This window comes from Pinus tabuliformis, chromosome Q (genome assembly GCF_031772625.1).
Source record: "Pinus tabuliformis cultivar Carrire ecotype Pingquan chromosome Q, CPIR1, whole genome shotgun sequence".
In the NCBI taxonomy this organism is placed as follows: Eukaryota; Viridiplantae; Streptophyta; class Pinopsida; order Pinales; family Pinaceae; genus Pinus; species Pinus tabuliformis.
Genome location: NC_142296.1, coordinates 131337008 through 131357677, shown reverse-complemented (window position 1 = coordinate 131357677; position 20670 = coordinate 131337008). Strand labels below are relative to the sequence as shown.

The 20670-nt window shown below is 33.9% G+C and overlaps 1 pseudogene across 1 annotated transcript in view; it reads left to right on the top strand.

Annotated features, from left to right (window-relative positions):
* Positions 1–14879, top strand: part of LOC149218602 (glycine-rich RNA-binding protein RZ1A-like) — a 270714-nt pseudogene extending 255835 nt beyond the window's left edge. Inside the window, exons 3-5 of the transcript XR_016248630.1 lie at positions 13161–13288; positions 13669–13804; positions 14262–14879. The product of XR_016248630.1 is annotated as a glycine-rich RNA-binding protein RZ1A-like (transcript). The remainder of the gene's footprint in view (positions 1–13160; positions 13289–13668; positions 13805–14261) is intronic.
* Positions 14880–20670: the final 5791 nt, after the last annotated feature.

The following is a 20670-nucleotide window of genomic DNA, read 5'->3' as shown; positions in this document are numbered from 1 at the left end:
GGTAAATCAAGAAAATCCCATGTATCATTCTTTTCAATAGGTTCAATTTCTTCATCCATGGCTTGCACCCAATTTTCATCTCTAATTGCTTCTTTAGACAAAGAATCTTGGAATGACAACAATGAAAAATTTGAACTAACATCCAAATCATCGTAAATATCTTTCAAACTTCTCATCTTTCTCTTACCATTCCTTGATTCATCACCAGATTAATTGTTGGGAGATCCATGCTTCTCTGAAAATCTTGGAGTCCTTGTTGGCGTGTCTTTGTTCCGTGTCTTCACCTGTGATTCTTGCTGCTCCTTTTCTGCTACATCATCTTCTTCCATCAGTGGCACTGATGCATCAACTGTTTTTTCTATAGTTCCATTCCATGACTCTTGTTCTCTGAACACAACATCTCTCCTAATTATGGTCTTCTTTGGGATGGGGTTATACAATTTGTAAGCTTTTGATTTTTCACTATAACCAGTGAATATGCATTTTTCACTTTTATCATCCAATTTGCCTCTTCGCTCCTTAAGCACATGTGCATAAGGTACACATCCAAATACTCTGAAATGAGATACGCTGCAGGACATACCTGACCATGCTTGTTCTAGTACTCTGTTCATCACACTCTTTGTAGGAGATTTGTTGATCACATAAATAGCACATGCAATTGCTTCTACCAAATACTCATTAGACAATTTTTTTCCTTTCAACATGCTTATTACCATGTTCATAATTCTCCTATTCTTTCCCTCTGCTACACCATTCTGCTACAGTGTGTACCTACTTGTAAGCTATCTTTTGATTCCATGTTATTTGCAGTAATCATGGAATGCCTTTGAATCATATTCTCCACCATGATCTGATCTCAATACCTTGATTTGTCGATCACTTTGTTTCTCTTCTAAGGCTTTGAATTCCTTGAACTTTGCAAAAGTTTCAGACTCTTGCTTCAAGAGGTAAATCCAACTCTTTTTGCTGCAGTCATCAATGAAAGTGAGGAAGTAACAACTTCCACCAATTGACAGTGTCCTCATAGGTCCACACAAGTCTGTATGCACTAGCTCAAGAGTTTGCTTTGCTCTGTATGAAACTCTTTTTGGAAAACTTTCACAGTGTTGCTTTCCCAAGATGCAACACTCAAAAGTACTAACAGGTTCTTTGATGGGAGGTAATCCTCTGACCATCTGTTTCTACTGCAACAATCTTAAACTAGAAAAGGGCAAGTGTCCAAATTGAAAGTTCCATGACCAATAATCATCATAACATGCAACTGTAAAATAACTCACTTGACCACTGTAATTCATAATTAGAGGAAAGAGTTTGTTCCTCGTCATCTCCACCTTTTCTATAAGCTTCTTTCTTGGGGGTTTTTCATATATAACACATTATTGACCTCGAAAGATAACTCGATATCCTTTCTGTGTCAATTGACCAGCACTTAACAAATTATGTTTGAGACTAGGAACATAATATGCCTCTGAGATTCTCTTCGGCTCCCCCTGCTTGGTCAAAATGTTGACCATTCCTTTGCCATCTACTTCCACAGTCTTGTCAGTCGCCAAATTTACCTTTGTTTTCACAAACTGATCGAAATTTGTAACCAAACCATTGTTGCTTGTGATGTGGTATTCTGCAAATTAACAATATTGACTTTGGCCATACCTGTATAGTTTGTCGCCAAAGTATCCCATGCTAATTTTGCTAAATATGTGGTCATAATATTCTAGAACACTGCTCGGTCCACTCTCTTTTGGATAAGCTGCAACACTTATGCATTCTTCTTCTTGTCTTTCTTCCATTGTTCCTTCTCTGTATTACTGAGATCTTGTTATTTTGCTTCATTCTTATGTCCTGAAATCCCAAACTGGACATAATCCCAAACATCATGTGCATGCAACGTGGTCGCCATCTTAATGGTCCACACATCATAATCTTTCCATGTAAACAATGGTAAATAGAGCTGGAAATTTGAGAAAGCTATCTTTCTCCAAAAAAGATTTCTTCAAAAAAAATTCTCCTTTCGTAAACTTAAAAAAAAAAAACCTTTTCAATCAAACCCTAAATTTTTTATTTTATAATTTTTTTTTTCAAAAAAATTCCTTTTATAAAGGTCTAAAAACCTTTATAAAAAAAAACTTTTAATAAAACCCTTTGTTTTTAACGTGCTCTCTTTTTAATAAAAGACTTCCCACTCAACATATATAAACTTATGATAAATCTTAAGACGTTGACTTTGTAATTTATAAATACGTGTTCTTCGGTTTATTAACGCGCCTTTGACATTAATTAACTGTCGCGTTAGTCCTCTAACACTTCCAATCACAGATGGAATCCGCATGCATGCAAAATAACATAAGGTAATCACTATTAATAAGATAATATAAATTTCTCTCCTCTCACACAGACTACTATAAATCTATTCTTTGTATCCCTTTGTAACCTTGCTCTGATACCAATTTGTTGGAAAGGAGGAGGATACAAAGCATAAATAATTCACACATAAAACATGAGCTGATGCTCTTCTATTGGTCACATAAATCATGATGCTTACAATGAACCGGGGGAAGGGTATTTATCCTTTTCAAACTAGCTACTTGCCTAAAATATCTTGACATGCAACCACACACTCAAAGTCGTCTATCACTTAACTCGACTTGACTCAACACTCAAATACTCAACCACTCAATCACTTAGTTAACTAACTCTCTATGTTTAGCCAACTCCTCATGCAGGAGTAATTATCTTATTTTAACATGCTCGACAATATTGGGAAAATATTATTTACTATTTTAATATTAATATTAAAAAATTAATTTAGTTTTAGGGTAATTTAATTAGTGATTGTCGTGACAATGAAGTGTTATGTATTATAAGAATTGAGATTTAAATTCTTTTGTATTATTCTTGTCTGCAGAAGGAGTATATGTAGGCACTTAGAGGTTACAATGGTAGTAATCTAAATTTCTTCAGTGTCACATGAATAAGAAAGCAACCCCATTGCCAATTCCTATAGTTACAAATATATATGAGGCTAGTTGTTAATATATATATATATATATATATATATATATATATATATATATATATATATATATATATATATATTTGTTTTCGTAGAATTAGTATAATTTTTAGAAGTTTATATTTATTATGATTTTCATAAAGCTTTGACCCAACAAGTGTTTGTGCTTTGGTACGGGTAGAATTTTTCAAAAGTTTTTTACATTCTCATTATGTGATCTTAGGGTGGAGATGTGTGGAGATTTAGTTTCATTATATGATTTCATTAAGAAATAAAATAACACAACCATATTAGTAAATGTGGTTGATATACGTCATTGATATACATTGATCAACGACATTTTCATACATTGATTGACACATAAAAGGAGGGAAATGCTACAATTTGACATATATCAATGACATTTATTAATGTGGTTATGCTAGTTGGCAACCAATGTGCAATATGAGGAGGATTAGTAGACAATGATTGATTATTGTTGACTATGGCTAAATCTATTTAAGTTATGGTTGAGGAGGGTTTATTATGGTCAACATATAGTTGACTATGGATGACCATACTTGTCCACATCATACTATACTTTACTATGATAGATAATTATTGACAATGCCTAACCACGATTGACCATGGTTTTCCATGGTTGATGATGTTTAACCATGCCTAACTATGGTTAGGCATGATGCCCATCGTTTGACCATGTCTACTGTGGATGAATATGATTTGACATATTTGGACATGGATGACCATACTTTTCTATGATAGATTATGGTTGCCCATGTTAACAATGATTGACCATGTTCAACCATAGAAAACTTGGTTGATCATGTTTGATTATTCTAACCATTCTTGACCATATTTGGCGATTAGGAGTGGCTAGAGCATGGATTGGTATAGGTTGAGTATGATTGACAAGAGATGACCATCGATGATCATGGTTGACCAAGGTTTACCATGGTTGACTATGGCTAAATAAAGTTGTTTATGGTTGAACATGGGTGACAATGAGTGATAATGTTTGATCATGGATAAGTGTGTTTAATCATGTTTGACCATAGTTTTGTTAGTAAAACATGGTTAAATATGGTCAACATATTATTTACTATGAGTGTACATGGTTGATCGATAAAACCGCAAGGGATTATGAACACAAGCGAATAATATTAAACCCAAGGGATTAATAGTATAAACCAAAGTTATATAAACCGGAAGATAAATATTATAAACCATAATATAAACATGCTTGACCAAGGTTGATTTTCATATTGAGACAATCCTTGTCACAATGCAATGTTGGAACGTGGTTGATCATGCTTGACCGTGATTGATTTTCATATAAACAATCTTTTTCCAAATGTGATGTTGCAACATGGTTGCCCATGGTTTACTTTCATATTGAGCCAATCATTGTCACAATGCGGCATTGGAACATGGTCGACCATGGTTGATTCTTATATTGAGACAATACTTGTGACAATGTGACATTTGACCATGGTTGACCATGGTTGGGATTATAAACCTAAGTGAACAATATTATACCCTAGGAATATGAACTCTTAGATTAATAAACCCAAAGGATTGATATTATAAACCTAAGGGAATAATAAACCCAAGGGATTAAAATTATAAAACCAAAGTATATAAACCCTAAGATAAATATTATAAACCCTAAAATAAACATGGTTGACCATGGTTTATTTCCATATTGAGACAACCCTTGTCACAATGCGACGTTGGACAATGGTTGACCATGATTGATTTTCATATCGAGACAATATTTGTCACAATATGACGTTTGACCATGGTTGATTTCCATATTGAAACAATCTTGGTCACAATGTGACATTTGACCAGGTTGATATTATAAAGGCAAGGGAATAATAAACCCAAGGGATTGATATTATAAACCCAATGGATTAATACTAAAACACCAATGAATTATGATCCCAAGGGAATAATATTAAATCCAAGGGCCTAATATTATAAACCCAAGGTATATAAACCCTGAGATAAATATTATAAACACTAAAATAAACATGCTTGACCATGGTTGATTTTCATATTCAAACATTCTTGTCATAATGCGACGTTGGACCATGGTTGACCTTGCTTAAACATGGTCGATTTTCATATCAAGAAAATCTTTGTCACAATGGGATGTTCAACTATGGTTGACCGTGATTGACCATGGATGACCATGTTTAATTTTATAAAACATGGTTGACCATCGTTGACCAATGTTGACCATGATAATCATATTGACACAATCTTTGTCATAATGCAACGTTGGACCGTTGTTGAAACAATCTTTATCACAATGAGACATTCAACCATGATAGACCATGATTGAGTTTATAAAACATGGTTGATCGTGATGGATATTACAAACCCAATGGAATAATAAACCCTACAGATTAATACTAAAAACCAAAGTGATTATAAACCTAAGGGTATAATATTAAACCCTAGGAATATGAACCCTTCGATTAATAATCCCATGGGATTGATTTCATAAATCCAAGGGATAAAAATTATAAACCCAATGCATATAAACCCCAAGATAAATATTACAAACCCTAAAATAAACGTAGTTGGCCATGCTTGACCATGACTGATTTTTATATCGAGACAATCTTTGTCATAATGCAACATAGGACCATGGTTGACCATGGTTGATTTTCATATCGAAACAATCTTTATGTTAACAAAAATGTTATAAAATATTATTTTAATAAAAATATTATAAACCCAGGGGAATAATCAACCCAAGGGATTAATACTAAAACCCCAAGTGAATAATATTAAACCCAAGGGATTAATATTATAAACCCAAGGTATATAAACCGAAAGATATATATTAGAAGCCATAAAATAAACTTGGTTGACCAAAATTGATTTTCATATTGAGACAGTCATTGTCACAATGCGATGGTTGACCATGATTGATTTTCATATAAACAATCTTTATCCCAATGTGACATTGGTGCATGGTTACGCATGATTGATTTTCATATTGAGAAAATACACATAATAATTATTAACAACTTTTTCAATATTAAAAAGATAAAAAAATATAAAATATAATAATAATAAGGGAAAGTATTCAACTTTATTAGCGAAGGAAAAGGCATGTAGCCCTTTACTATACATAACAAGGACTTTAAACACTTAATATGATTCGTCTATACTATGTTACTTTTTATCTTACAATGATGCATTCTATCCCAACACTCAAAGTTTTAATTTATCATTAATGCCCCTGCTTCTTTGCTCTTTTATATTTGTCATAGAAGCCCAACCCTCTTCCATGTGACGGCCTTTTTCCTAAAAGCACGAACATAGGGAGGATAAGCACGAGACCCCTTCTCATCGGACCACGCTCTGCCAGCTTGGACGGTAACTTATAAAAGTATATTAACATGCGATCCATTCCATTTCACATCATTTCATTTCATTTGAGAGAGGCGTAGGGTTAGATGTGATCTCAAGTTTTTATTGCGGAGTAGCCACAGAAGAATGCCCGGCAAGCATTTGCAGTGCAATTTTCTTCAGTAACAATGGCGTTTCAGTGTTTCGAGATCGAATCTAACTGCCAAAGCTGAGGTAACTTCGTTCGGTGTAGGTCTTACTTATAATTTTTTTCTTTGATTGAAATCTTCAAGGCAGATAGCTTTGAGCTTTAAAGGCTCTGTAATGGTGATCATGTAGTCCTTGTGGAATGTTAAAATTGTATAGGTTTTTGTTGCATCCTCCATCTCCTGTGTATTCATTTTCTGTAACCCTAGCTAAGCTTGGCCCGCGTAGTTTAACTTGTTAAGCTCCATTAATTTAACACAAAAGCTACCTTGATTTATGGAGTTGCAGCTTTTCTTAACTTATGGAAACCAACTGCAGTGGTTTCCTTAAGTTAAGAAAATCAACTGCAATTACTAAATTAATAATTGGGAGCTACTAAAGTGGTCCATTACTTTGATCTCATCTCTACCTTGATTTGTGGTTTTTCTAACACATAGCATTTAGAAGCTTGATGGAAGCTTAGCTATATGTTTATCTGTTTGGTCCCCAAGCTCCTATCTTAATCCCCTTCAGTTCTACACCATCTAGCTGAGATAGCAGAGCTCGGAAGTGCCTTCAGAATTTTGTGTTCTTTTGCTTGGACAGAAGCTGGAGTGCTGAAGGAGAAGCTTGTGGACTGTGGCCTGCATCAATACATCACCAATGGCTGGAGGAGTGCTGAAGGAGAAGCTTGTGGACTGTGGCCTGCATCAATACATCACCAATGGCTGGAGGTAACTCGTATCCCTGGGCAATAAGGTTTAATGATTCTTTGAGTTTATTCCGCATGCAGAATCATTGTTAAAACTGTAGAATGTCTAACATTCGGTATCAAAGCCCTTTTACCTCTGCCTTGCTGTGTGTTGGCCAAGAAACGAATTTCGAGAACCCTTGCCGTACCAATTTTTGTGCCGGATGCTCGATCCTGTATTGCGGTTGTGGAAGTGGCCACTACGGCGAATGAAATCAATTTTGCTTTTGAATAACATTCCCGATCTCTGGAGCTTTCTTCATATCAGTAAGATCACATATTGGATCTTTCTGTTGATGGGGTTTTTAAGGATACATAATACGCATGTCAGAACAAAGCTTCTCAAATTCCCATATAAGCATGTTCATGATTTGTTTTTGCTTCTGCTTCGTTTTGTATCATGCGATGATGGTATTCTCTCGCTTGCAACATGGCAGTTGTCTCTTAACATGTGAGTTTCCCACCTGATCATGAAATCATCAGACTGTACTCGATTAAGAAACCCATTTGACTAAAAGCCGGAACATGCCAATGTTTCAGTCGAATAGAGACAGTCCGTTCTGGGCGAAAAGGGGTCGATGTCGATCATCATACCTTGCATAACATACATGCGACTCCAACTGGATCATCGAATTAGAAATTCAATAGAATCTCATGAGCCGAGTTGACCAGCGTTTGTATTACTCTCTAACCGTCGGTTGGCCGGCACAAAACCCTGGTTAAGTCATGACCTTATCTCCCCCAGCATACGTATTCAGTTTCTATTTCATTTTCATGTGAAGGTTTGTAGTTTGATTAACTCGCATGTCCGGTTCTCACTGGATCTCGGCCCTTTTGCCCAAGCTACTGAGACACTGCGAGTAGGTGTAATTTAATGAAATTGCAATGGCAGAATCCTCCAAGATGAAGCCAGTTCTCATGTGTGATTGTTTCTAAATTGCAATTATCCCAGCAAAGTAGTACACTTTTGATTGAAGATTTCCATAAGAAAGTTACTAATAAAAGGCGGCATATCCCTGGTCGAAGGTTTTCATACCATGTGAATTATCACTATCTCGTTATGTTAGGCATTCAATCCTAAAGTTTGTAACACTACAAATCTCATTAGAAACTCCATACTGTGTTGGCAAGTTTTTTTTTATTGAGAAACTTCGGGTTTTTGTTACACAATTCATGAATTTCCGTAAAGCATTTGATTGAATAGACGGTTCAGATTTTATGCCAATGTCATATTCTTCGTCTTATATCGGCATTGAGGATGAGATTTCAGCGCACTCAATAGGTTTACCGTTACCGTAATAATTTTTAAATTAATAGCAGTGTCGCTAAGGTTCGAACCTGAGCGGACGATGCCCAACAGATTTGAAGTCTGTGGTTAACCACCCAGACATATAGGTTCGAATCCCGCTGCCGCTGTTTGTTGTGTTTATAATATCGTATTAAGTGGCCTTCCCCAAAACTGTTTAGGCGTAATCCAGATTTGGCAAATGGAAGAGTATGAGGAATATATATATATGTTGTCAGCCAATTGGAATCAAAAGTATGGTAGATAAATTCTATGCCACTATAATTACTTGACTGCAAACCTGTGAACATCAAGTAAGTTTTTTTATCGATACAATACTCTACGATTTTATTTGGATTTACTTATATTTTTATATAATACAACAATTACAATGATTAGGTATAGTCCAAGAAATAAGGGTTTGTTATCATATAAATAGATGTTCTCAAATTTTCCTGAAGATAACTAAGACAGAGAATAACCAGTGCGTCATGTATATCATTCATGTTGAATAGAGCATACACATTGCTGGCTTAACAATGCTGGTGATCTTATTTTGACACATTGTCTGTGGGGAGCAATCCTGAAAAAGTGTTGCATAAGCGACCTGCAATTTTGAGATTTGAATTCTCATCTGTAGAAATTCGTTTCTGCATATCATCAGTTTCTTTAATTTGTTTTTGTCTGTGTTAATATTGGGTTTTCACGTTTCTCTGGATTTAGCCGCGATAATGAAGTATGGGGAGAATTTGGAGAATGACATGGATGGTTCCAAGCAGCCATTCCTGCAGAAATCAATGCCAGAGAAAAGTAGGAGAACCCATGGAATTTTTACGATGTTTAGAGGGAGTATTGCTATTGCTATTTGTGTACACTGATAGTAGCCATGGGTCCTCTGCAATTTGGATTCACAGTAAGTATGGTGAAATAAATGATATTGGCTTTTCTCACGATTTTCCTGGGAGTTTCTGTCACCCAGAATGGGCTAGCTATAATGTTAATGGAATAAATACATGGTGCGATGAAGTTAGATCTTCTCAGTCTTGAAGAGTTTCTATGCCTAACAGGTTTGATTAGTGTATGTGTATATATATTTGTTGAGACTGGCTTTTCTCAGCGTTAAGAGTTCCTATGCCCAAATAGGCTAATTACTGCATTCACATACAACGTAATTACATTGATCCTTTTTTAGCATACATATTAAAGTTTCTCTTGACAAGCTATTGGATCTGATCGCAGATGGGCCTGCGTGGCTATTATTTATTTCCAATACTCCCATGAATGGATTTTAGGTCATGTCTATGACAATGCAATGCTCATTTGTTTTACTTGTTGCATTGTCATTTGTTTTACTTGTTGTAGACTGCAGGTTCCTTTTGATAGACAGAAGGCCATAATATATATAAAATAATATTTCAAATTTGCAGTTTTGTTTGCAAATTGTTTAGAGCCCATTTTGTAATTAATTTAAGAATTAGTCTTAAATAAATTATGGGACAGTTAGATTTGATTTTGCTGGAAAAATATTACAGTTATATGGAGTTTATTAAAATGTCATTTTGACTTACTCCTTTCAGTAAACATTATTTTTCTCTCTGGTTAAGTTTTGTTTATGCAACAAAATTAATGTCTAGTGATCCATGTAATTTTAATTAATTAGAGAGTAGCCACACCATCTTTAATTAAATAAAATTATATATTGATTGGCAAGATCACATAAAGATCATTTAGACATTAAATTGTAATTAATTACACTGAATATAATAAATTTTATCCCACAGGAATTTTTATTATATTTATGTGATTAATTAGGATAAAATTTCATAACCTACCCACAGGAGTTATGAATTAATAAGTTTTATCATAAAGTTTTATTGAATCTGCTTGAATTGAAAATATAGCCCACAGGCAATTTTCATGTCATTTGATTCAATTCTTTTTAGCATGTTTTACATTGGTAAAACATGAAAGTTCATAAAGTTTTATTGAATCTGCTTGAATTGAAAATTTAGCCCACAGGCAAATTTCATGTCATTTGATTCAATTCTTTTTAGCATGTTTTACATTGGTAAAACGTGAAAGATCATAAAGTTTTGTTGAATCTGCTTGAATTGAAAATTTAGCCCACAGGCAATTTTCATGTCATTTGATTCAATTCTTTTTAGCATGTTTTACATTGGTAAAACGTGAAAGATCATAAAGTTTTATTGAATCTGCTTGAATTGAAAATTTAGCCCACAGGCAATTTTCATGTCATTTGATTCAATTCTTTTTAGCATGTTTTACATTGGTAAAACATGAAAGTTCATAAAGTTTTATTGAATCTGTTTGAGTTGAAAATTTAGCCCACAGGCAATTTTCATGTCATTTGATTCAATTATTTTTACCATGTTTTACATTGGTAGAACATGAAAGTTTATTAAGCCTCAACATAAGCATGTGATTCTTTATTTTGATGCAGTAGTACAACCTGCAAATTTCTCTGAAATTCGTTCTGACATTCCCGAACTTGAGGAAGTAATCTCGTTTGTTTGTTATGAATCTAATATGGTTAACGTTAATAGCCAGTGAGAAGTAAGCAAAGCATCTTATCAGGAAACAAGATGGGCTCGCATGTGGAAGCTATAAGAACATGTTGTTTAACTTTAAGTAGTGGCTTTGTTTTGGAGTTAGAAAAGACCTTTTATGTTTCAAGTTTTTCTAGAAACTTGATTTCAGTTTCAAGGCTTGTACCTTTTGGATATTCCTTAAACTTTTCAGAAGAATCTTTCAGTCTATTCTATAAATCTGATTATGTTGGGAATGGTATTTTGTCTAATGGTCTTTACTGCAAAACAAAGTCACATATGATTCAATGCATGTTCACACTGGCACTAAAAGATGATGATTAATAACACTTCTTCATTAATGATTGATAACACTTCTTCATGAATAACACATCTTCATTGATTCCCCTCTAGTCATGGTGAGCAATTGGTTTGCAAGCTCAAGAAGTCATTGTATGGTTTAAAACAAGCATCCTCCCAATGGTATTTGAAATTCCATAATGTAATTTCTTCTTTTGGTTTTGTAGGAAACATTATGGATCAATGTATATACCTGAAGGTTAGTGGGAGTAAAATTTGTTTTCTTGTTTTACATATGGATGACCTTTTTGCTAGCAACCAATGATAAGGATTTGCTACATGAGGTGAGACAATTCCTCTCTAAAAGTTTTGATATGAAGGATATAGGTGAGGCATCTTATGTCATTGGCATTAAGATCCATAGAGACAGATTTCGAGGCATTTTGGGTCTGTCCCAGGAAACCTATATTAATAAAATTTTAGAGAGATTTCGGATGAAGGATTGTTCACCAAGTGTAGCTCCCATTGTGAAGGGTGATAGGTTCAATTTGAACCAATGCCCGAAGAACAACTTTGAAAGGGAACAAATGAAGAACATTCCATATGCTTCTGCTGTCGGAAGCCTAATGTAGGAATGTTGGGACGATGTCAGAGTGATCCAGGTTTAGACCACTGGAGAGCTGCAAAGAAAGTAATGAGGTACCTTCAAGGGACCAAAGACTACATGCTTATGTATACCCTGTTTGAGGCTGCTTTACATGGTGTATGGCTTAAGAATTTCATTTTTGGGCTTAGAATTATGGATTCTATCTCTAAGCCATTGAGAATATATTGTGATAATTCAGCTGCTGGTTTTATGGCTAAAAAAGTGGGAGTCGAAATAAACACATTGACATTAAGTTTTTAGCTATAAGGGAACGTGTTAAAGAAAATAAAGTGGTCATTAAGCACGTCAGCACTGAGTTAATGATCAATGATCCTTTGACTAAGGGCATGCCACAGTTAATTTCAAGGATCATGTATTGAATATGGGACTTGGTTCCATTATGCAGTTTTTCATTGTATGGACAATGTTAATGAAATTCTTAATTATTGTGATGTTTTTTCTCATATTATGTGCACCTTAAGTTGATTTGAGAAAATTCATTTAAGAAGGACCAAGAATAAACATAGGGTTTATTCATTAAGAAATTGTTGCCACATAAATTATAATAAGAATAAATGCATAGTAATACATGGAAGGTAATACTCGTCATTAGAGGACTTATCGCCATGATTCATGTATCTATTACTTAATAGAGATTATCAATGGTTTTTAAGTTGAGACGTTAAGTTTGGAAGTATGGACCAAGTGGGAGAATGTTAAGCTCCATTAATTTAACACAAAAGCTACCTTGATTTATGGAGTTGCAGCTTTTCTTAGCTTATGGAAACCAACTGCAGTAGTTTCCTTAAGTTAAGAAAATCAACTGCAATTACTAAATTAATAATTGGGAGCTACTAAAGTGGTCCATTACTTTGATCTCATCTCTACCTTGATTTGTGGTTTTTCTAACACATAGCATTTAGAAGCTTGATGGAAGCTTAGCTATATGTTTATCTGTTTGGTCCCCAAGCTCCTATCTTAATCCCCTTCAGTTCTACACCATCTAGCTGAGATAGCAGAGCTCGGAAGTGCCTTCAGAATTTTGTGTTCTTTTGCTTGGACAGAAGCTGGAGTGCTGAAGGAGAAGCTTGTGGACTATGGCCTGCATCAATACATCACCAATGGCTGGAGGAGTGCTGAAGGAGAAGCTTGTGGACTGTGGCCTGCATCAATACATCACCAATGGCTGGAGGTAACTCGTATCCCTGGGCAATAAGGTTTAATGATTCTTTGAGTTTATTCCGCATGCAGAATCATTGTTAAAACTGTAGAATGTCTAACATAACTGAGAAGAAAACAGTGACATTGGTGAGATGCTGTCATATTTATCTCAAATTTGTTCTCTTAATGCACTCCTGAGATGACAGTAGCTCCCGATAAAGCTTAGTTTTATATTTTGTTTTATGTTTTGAGAATTTTCCATTCTTTGTCCTTTTTGTCAAAATATGTTTGTTCGGTCGTTTTTAATGTTGATGCACTTTCACTGGTTGCTTAAGCATATTAAATCTTTATTACAACTCTTGCCTCTCTTAATCGATTGCTTAAGCATATTAAATATTTCTTACTTAGTAGATTAGGGTTTCTGAAGAATTGAGCCATGTCGGACGTCGTGGAATATCACTGCTTCATTGGAGGCCTGTCGTGGAGCACCACTGACAGGACTTTGGAAGATGCTTTTCACAAGTTTTGTCATCTCGTTAAGGCCAAGGTAAGCTTCTCTTCCCCTCCACTTGTCACTTGTATTCTATTTGGTGCTCTCCCAATAAAATCGGCTTTTATTTATGGAAAGGAAAATTGCATAGTGAATGCCTAGCTTTATCTTATGTTGAAAATGTAGGGTGTTTTTGTATTTTGCTGGTCATCAAACTCTCTTTCGGACAAGACCCTTTCTACCTTTGGCTTAGGTGACATAGCCTGAGGGCTTAGATTCATTTCTCTAGATAAGTAGTAGATTACGGTGTCTGGATTCTTGTATTATACTCCTATCTCGACTGCCTGATATGTGTTTTATCATCGTCACATCTTTCTAACTACTCGCTGTGGTAACTTTCTTTGTTCATCTATCTTCAACATTCATGGCTTCTAATTTACGATTGAAATACTACTGTAATTAATGTTATACTGGACATGTTCTGAACTGATATACAATATACTTTCACTTTTAGGTTGTTGTTGACAGGGATACTTGTCATTGCCGAGGTTTTGGGTTTGTAAAATTTGATAACAAGAAGTCCATAGAAGATGCCATAGATTCCATGCATGGGATGAGTCTTGATGGTCGTTCTATAACCGTTGACAGAGCTCAGACAGAGAGTGATGGGGAAGATCGTGGTGATCGTGGTGACCGTGGCTATGGTGGTGGAGGTGGAAGAGGATATAGTGGTGGTGGCAATCAGAGTGCTTTAAATGTGGTCAGTGTGGTCATTTTGCCAGGGAATGCCCTAATGGAGATGGATATCGGGGAGGTGGAGGTGATAGATATGGAATCAGAAGTGATCGTTATGGAGGTGGTAGTACGAGTAGTAAATATGGTTCTGATCGCAATGGTGGTGATCGGTATGGAGGACGCAGTCGAGACGGAGGAATCCGTAGTGGTAAATATCGTTGTAACCGTGACCGTTCTGGTCCATATGACCGTCCAAGTGGCGGCCGGCGTTCTTATGATAATCGTGATTGAGGAATGTATGAAATGTTCTATACACGTGTCTATCATTATGAATGTTAAATAGGTAACATCCCTATAGAATTTGCGATAATTCATAATTAATGGGAATGTTAATACAGTTGTCTCGAATATGAAAAGTGATGCCTCCTCCACATCCACCTAATTATTATTTTTTTAAGGTTGTCTTTGCGTGTTTGCCTTGCAGGATACGCTATCTTAGATATCCGTTGCAATGGGGAGTGGGGCCAGGATCTGTCCATCTTCCCATCTCCACGTTCGAGTCTCCACTCACTCCCATCATAGAATATTGCTTCAATTCCAAGAATCTTCTCAGAACCTTGTTAACGTTCAAGCCTTCTACATCATAGATGACCTCTTCATTAACGTTTAAGCCTTCCACACATGACCTGCTGTCTATAAGAGATAATATGTTTTTCTGGTAAATGCTCTTATTATTATTTTTTTCTTTATTAAATTTATAGTTGAAAAAAATCAAATTCTACACAAACTTTATATCTTATATTTAAAACTATAATAGATCCATTTTCAATCAGATGCATAGAAAGATCAAATATCTTGAAGTTCAACTATTTTTTCAAGTTTTGCAGTCCAAAAGAGATCTGATCTCTCAAGATGCTTACTAAATTAGTGACTATGATAAACTACAATGATTCTTTATACATATAAATTTCATGATGAGAATGGAAAGAATGACACATCTCCTTCATTTTGAGGAATACAAGAATAAAATGTTTTGATGATACAATTTTTCTTGAGATCTTAATTCTTCATTGTTTAAATTGCACGCACTTATGCAGAAATGGATTTAACTCTTTGAAAATATCCTTAAACACTTTATGTAAATTACATAGCTTAAATTTGCAATTCCAACAAAACTTTAAACAAAATTCCCTAAAATAGGGTAAAAGGGGTCAAAATGTAAATATAAAATTGTTACTCTCCATTAACTATTGTCAGGTATGGAATTTTTTATTATTAATTCCTATAGATATATATATATATATATATATATATATATATATATATATATATATATATATATATAGTTGGTTTGACTCATTTGGGATTTGAACCTTGATTCATATGGTTTAAATACTACTTAATGGTTTAGATATTGACATGAAGTGTGGATGACATTGAAATATTTTAGTCGACACCCATATATATATATATATATATGAAGTTGACATTAAAATATATTAGTGTGATGGTTATTTAAATATTTTATTTAAGGTTTATGTTCCACCTCGCAAATAAAGGTATTCCATATGATCATTTCCTCAAATGAGTACCTCTTTTCAATACCATCATACACATCTTACTTTATGTAGTGAAAAGGGTTTTTCGGGGGGAGAGGCAACACATTATTTATCGTTGGATGTTCTATAGATGAAGCCTTTATAGGTTGATGGGATGGAAGAGGTGGTGGAGGCATGTTACAATAAACAACCATGGATTGTAGCAATGACAAAAGTTCTGTAATGGGGATAAGATGGATCCCAATGGTTGAGGCAATGTGACAGCTCTAACAGAGAACTGATAGAGGAATAGTGGATGGTGGTGAATGATATCTCAATAAAATAGTGAAAAAAATGGGAAAATGAGACAATCTGTATGCACATTTATAATATTTTAGTTAGTTAACCAAAACATCTTGATAGCATAGTGGACAAATGAGAAAATGAAATAACATGAATGCACATTTATAATATTTTAGTCAGTTAACCAAAACAAGATAATGAAGTAAATACTAAAAAAAAAATAGGTTGAAACATGACGTTAAAGGGGATTATATATTAATCCCATGTGGGTATGGATTATTTCCTAGTGTCATCAAAATATGTAAAGACATTAAATAAAATATATAGTTATACCCAAATTAAAAGAATATATAATCTAATCTAAAAACATATGAAATGTTTTACAAGGAGGGATTATTTTAATTCACTATACTTGAGTATGTGGTACACCAAATAAAGAAATAGATTCTATTGTAGTATCAGTGGTACTCTAATGCATCAACCATAGTGAGGGAGTGCTCCTAGAGCATAGCAATTGCAAACAACAAAAAATTAGATATATATAGAAAAAATAGAGAAACACACACACAAATATATATAATGAAGAATGCAAAGATGATCAAGATAATAACCTCCACCTTAAAAGAATGTTATTTATTGGCATCTAACAGGGCATAGCAAGTATGTCCACAATTGGTACATCTCTGAGACTCACATGACCTTCCATGTGGTCTCTCCTAATTGAACAATGGTGTAGAATCTGATGGTCCAACCCCTCTATCGACATGTCGTGTTGGTGACTCCTAGCAAAATGATGTTAAAAGGGTGCCATTCTACACTAGGGTGTGATTCAAGCTAGTTATTTCTATCTTAGTTTCAATAACGCTATCCACTATTGAACAATGCTAGTCAGTGGATATTAGGCCATCATATAGGTGGATGAGGACCTAATGCTAGCTTGCAACTAGTATTTTTTAATCTTGTGGAGACCCACGACCAACCCCCTATAATTCTCCCATCTCTAAGTAGCTAACATGGATTTCATAGCCTAAACTCTACCCATAATATCCTCAAGAAATAAATATACACCTCAACATTATTACAAGTATTTTTATCAAAAACCATGAACCCCTATACATCCCATAATATTGAAATGATGAGTAGGTTCACTAATCCATACAAATCCATTCTTTCTTGACTAAAAAAAGTTGATTGTTGAATTGTTCAGCAAAAAATCACAATAAATATTGTTTGGTACTGTTTAGGTCTTTAATATGGTTTTATTTAGACTAATTCTATAGTATTCATACATCATATCCCCGTAATTGAAAATATTAGTTAATAAGTCTTTGGCATTAGAAATGGACAATACAATTTAATTTAGAGAACTTACAAGAGACAATAATGAGGACTTTCTCGTGTTTTGGAAATGTTGTGTGAATGTCCTCAAAGTAGCGAGGATGCATCAATTTTAGCATTCGGATTTCTTTGTTCTTTGTTGAGTTTTTCTTGTTCTAAGTTGCAGTTTGGTGATGGAAAGGTTGGATTCTCACTAGGCGTCATGGAAACCAAGTCTAATACAATTTAATATGGTTTTTATGTTTAGGGTATAATTTATTTTCATTATTTCAATTTGAAACCAAATTTGAGTAAAAAATAAGAAAAACAAAAAGAATCAAATAAATTCCATTAGAAGGCTTACCTAGAATCAAAAGAATATCTAATCCATTGACTTGGCACATAATGTAGACCAAGGATGAAAAATTTGGCTCAAGAATAATTAAGCAAGTGCTGTAGTTCGAAATAGTAAAAAAAAAATGGGTTGCGTGTGTATAAAAATCAGTTGCACTTGGTATGGATTCATATTCCTAAGAAGACATGTTTTCCTAGAAAAGTACACACATTTATGGGAATATGTGCATGCTTTTGAGCCATGTTAATGTAGCACTCTAGCTATTGTCATAATTGGTGGTTTATGGCTTGTTAACCATTAATGTCTATGTGTGCATGTCCTAAGAACATATACATGTTCCTACAAGCATGCATTTATGATGCCCCATTTCCACCTTTGGGGACATCTTTAGCAAGTGAGTGCCCTTCATTATTTACATTGTTAAGAGAAAGTGTATAGGTAGTAATTCTCCAAAACATATATGTAACTTTCCACTCAAGAATCACCTCTTTCAACTCAAGAATCATATTCTCCTAAACTTGTATATGTGATTCTTTTGGTTTTTCATAAGTTTTAACAAAATTATCATGTATCCATTCTTGCTTAATTTAGCTTAATTATTCAATGTTTTGGATATTTTTCAAGCAGATTTTCTTGTGAATCATATTCTCTTAAACTTGTATATGTGATTCTTTTGGTTTTTCATAAGTTTTAACAAAATTATCATGTATCCATTCTTGCTTAATTTAGCTTAATTATTCAATGTTTTGGATATTTTTCAAGTAGATTTTCTTGTGAATCATATTCTCTTAAACTTGTATATGTGATTCTTTTGGTTTTTCATAAGTTTTAACAAAATTATCATGTATCCATTCTTGCTTAATTTAGCTTAATTATTCAATGTTTTGAATACTTTTCAAGCAGATTTTCTTGTAGAATTTGTCTAAAATCCAAACAGGATTTATAAGAATTGTAAGTTTAATCTATGTAATATGCAAAATCTAGGTGTCCTCTAAGTTTTTGAAGATGTTGAATCCATTAATAAATTAAAAAATGAATTTCAAATAATGAAAAAACACATTTTCTTTTACTTTTTCGTTTGTTAATAATTATAACTCTCCACCTTGAATAATATATATCCAAACTTTCCTACTTTTCGTAAATTTATATTTATAACTATAAATGTTTTTCCAACATTTTATCATTATTATTTTATATGTTTATAAATTAAAAATATACTTTATCCCACTTTTAACCCTACTACTTATCAACATTCTTAGTATTCTACTTACTTTCATTTTCATATTGATATACCTGCATAGATACCTCCTTTTCTCACCTCTACTCTTAAAAATAAAAGTCGTGGAAACCAATTTAAAAATTAACAATAATTAAAAAAACTAATTATTACATGAAAATTAGTAATAAACTAATATTTTCTTTCTTTCGATAAAAATAAGCCTGTCATACTCGGGAATTGAACCCTATCTTTGCACTATTATGCCGTCAAACTAATATGAGAAAGCCATTGTTGGCCATCGCAACTACGTTTTGCTATAGTTTTTAACAAATGGTTTTTGGGGAAAAAATATTGTACTCTTCAAGGCCAAAGGATTATATCATGCGCAAATTGATGTTTTGAGCGTGCAAATAATTGAATTGAGGTATATCTCATCACGGTTGCCCATGGCTAACTTTCATATTGAGACAATCATTGTCATAATGCGACGTTGGAACATGGTTGACGATGGTTGATTCTCATATTGAAACAATACTTGCCACATTGTGACATTTGAACATGGTTGGCTATGATTGGTTGGGATTATGAACCTAAGTGAACAATATTATACCCTAGGAATATGAACCCTTAGATTAATAAAATCAAAGGATTGATATTATAAACCCAAGGGATTAAAATTATAAACCCAAAGTATATAAACCCTAAGATGAATATCATCAACCCTAAAATAAACATGGTTGTCCATGGTTGATTTGCATATTGAGACAATTAGATTCACAATGCGATGTTGGACCATCTTTGACCATGATTGATTTTCATTTCGAGACAATATTTGTCACAATGTGATGTTGGAACATGGTTGACCATGGTTGATTTTCATATTGAGACAATATTTGTCATAGTGCGACATTTGACCATCGTTGACCATGGTTGATATTATAAAGATAAGGAAATAATAAACCCAAGAGATTATGAACCCAAGGTAATAATATTAAATCCAAGGGCCTAATATTATAAACCCAAGGTATATAAACCCTCAGATAAATGTTATAAACACTAAAATAACACATGGTTGACCATGGTTGATTTTCATATTCAGACAATCCTTGTCATAATTCGATGTAGGATCATGGTTGACCTTGCTTAACCATGGTTGATTTTCATATCAAAACAATATTTTTCAGAATGCGACATTCGACTATGGTTGACCATGACTGACCATGGATGACCATGTTTGATTTTATAAAAAATAGTTGACCATGGTTGAGAAACGCTGACCATAATTGACCATGTTAGACCATAGTTAACCACGATTATCATATTGAGACAATCTCTGTCATAATGCGACATTGGACCATGGTTGAAACAATGATTGATTTTCATATTGAGACAATATTTGTCATAATGTGACGTTCAACCATGATAGACCATGATTGAGTTTATAAAACATGGTTGA